At 37.4% G+C, this 2519-nt stretch overlaps 1 protein-coding gene and 1 pseudogene across 1 annotated transcript in view; both read left to right on the top strand.

Annotated features, from left to right (window-relative positions):
* Positions 1 to 2519, top strand: part of LOC106867491 (motor neuron and pancreas homeobox 1-like) — a 197928-nt gene that overhangs the window by 138920 nt on the left and 56489 nt on the right. The gene's annotated exons all lie outside the window — the stretch shown is intronic.
* On the top strand, positions 1143 to 1261 carry LOC128247486 (5S ribosomal RNA; annotated as a pseudogene).

Genomic DNA, 2519 nt, shown 5'->3' with positions numbered 1-2519 from the left:
TATATATATATATATATATATTTATATATATTCATATGTACGTGTTCATATATAAATATATGTATGTATGTATGTATGCATGTATGTATTTGTATTTATATGTGTGTGTGTGTGTGTGCGCGCGTGCTTAAGCATATGTATTAATGTGTGTACACCAAGACGTTTGATTGTAAACAAATATCTATTTATATATTCTTGTACTCTGAAGCCTTTTTACAATTTTCTGTCCCGTGCATAGAACAGTGCCTCAGCTTAGCATATCTTAATGCAGATCCGTCAGCCACTGTCAGCTAGTATGTCGAAACTTCGAAGTCACTGCCATCGTTCTTTTTATAAAAATACAATGAATATTTACTCTACAAAACATATTGAGTAATTCTTCACTTTAATGTATAATTGTTATAACTCGACATAAAAACAAACCGTCTGTCTGTCTCTCTCTCTCTCTCTCTCTCTCTCTCTGTCACTCTCTCTGTCTCTCCCTATCTCTCTATCTATCTGTCTGTCTGTCTCTCTGTATGTATGTTTCTAAGTATATCTATATTTGTCTATATATATATATATTTCCTGTATATATATATACGTGTGTGTGTGTGTGTATAATATACGAGGGGGTGCTAAGAAGTTCCTGGCATTAAGTGTATCGCGATAGGTCTGGTTGGAGGCCCATCCTTCCGAATTGTTGTACAGGACTTAGTAAAACTGAAGGACCGCCACAATAAGTGTGTGAATCTGAGAGGAGAATATGTTGAATAAAATCATAATTAACTGATCCACCTGTATTTTTATTTTACCCAAAGCCACGAACGTTTCTGCACTCCCTCGTGTGTGTGTGTGTGTGTGTGTGTGTCTGCGTGTGAGAATGCGTGTGTGTTTGTGCGCGCGCTTATGATTATAGTTATAGTAGGAAGTTGCAAAATCCGTAGGATGTTGGTGAGTGTTTCGTGCATAACATTTATCAAACTGTCAATAATAAAGAAAATATACATGCTGTATATATACAATATGTATACAGTGTGAAATCAAAACCAATCACACTAAAGGCGGTACCCCGGCGAGGTCGCAGCTTCTGGTTGACTCCAGTGAAAAAAAAAAGTAAAGTTATATTAATGTATTTAGTTCCATTTATTTTGTTTGTATTACTAAACCGACATATCACGTTGAAAGCACCGGTTCTCGTCCGATCACCGAAGTTAAGCAGCATCGAGCCTAGTTAGTACTTAGATGGGTGACCGCTTGGGAACCCTAGGTGCTGTAATCATTAAGGCGGTGCTCCAGCATGGCAGCAGTCAAATGACTGAAACAAGTAAAAGAGTATATGCACACACACACACACACACACCCACAGTCAGAAACACACACGCGCATGCAGGCAGGCGCACGCACGGAAACACACTCACAGTCACGTGCGCACACGTAACTTACATCTCGTTTAATGGCAACGAAAATACGTTACTACATCATTTTATGTCGAAAGAAAAGCAGAGTTGTTGGTGATAAGGATATTGTGTTTGAATAGCTATTGGCAAAAAGATATATATATTTCATATATATATATGTGTGTGTATGTGCATAAAAAATATATATATTACTTTTTTAAAAAAATTATTTTACTTGTTTCAGTCATTTGACTGCGGCCATGCTGGACCACCGCCTTTAGTCGAGTAAATCGACCCCAGGACTTATTCTTTGTAAGCCTAGTACTTATTCTATCGGTCGGTTTTGCCGAAGCGCTAAGTTACAGGAACATAAACACACCATCATCGGTTGTCAAGCGATGGTTTGGGGGACAAACACAGACACACAGAGACACACACACATACACACACACATACACACACACACATATACATATATATACATATATACGACGGGCTTCTTTCAATTTCCGTCTACCAAATCCACTCACAAGGTTTTGGTCGGCCCGAGGCTATAGTAGAAGACACTTGCCCAAGGTGCCACGCAGTGGGAATGAACCCGGAACCATGTGGTTGGTAAGCAAGCTACTTACCACACAGCCACTCCTGTGCCTATATGTACATAAAATATATATATGTATATATAAAGGCAACTGTTGCACATGTTGAACTATATATATATAATTCAACAGTTAATCTTTTACCTCTTTTCATCTGTTTTCTCTCCTCATTTCTTTCTGCAGAATATTGTAGGCTCGAAACGTCCATGACTCTTCCAATTTTTCCTGAGCATCTAACTAATACACACTTACACATTGTTTGTTGTCCCCTCACCTGTCTGTTTTTTTTTCCTTTTTTTTTTTTTTTTGTACAATTTTGAACCATATAAGTAAGTATGTATATATGTATGTATATGGTTCGTAATTGTGCATAGAATATAAGCATAATGACAGACAGGAGAGGGAACAGCAAGCAGATGTATTAGTTTGACGCTTAGCGTGGATGTGTGTGTGTGCGCGCGCGTGTGTGTGTATGCATGTATATATATGTATATATATATATATATATATATATATATATATACATAAAACAAGCGATTCA

The sequence above is a fragment of the Octopus bimaculoides genome, chromosome 3 (assembly GCF_001194135.2).
Source record: "Octopus bimaculoides isolate UCB-OBI-ISO-001 chromosome 3, ASM119413v2, whole genome shotgun sequence".
NCBI lineage: Eukaryota > Metazoa > Mollusca > Cephalopoda > Octopoda > Octopodidae > Octopus > Octopus bimaculoides.
This window is presented reverse-complemented; position numbering and strand designations above follow the sequence as displayed.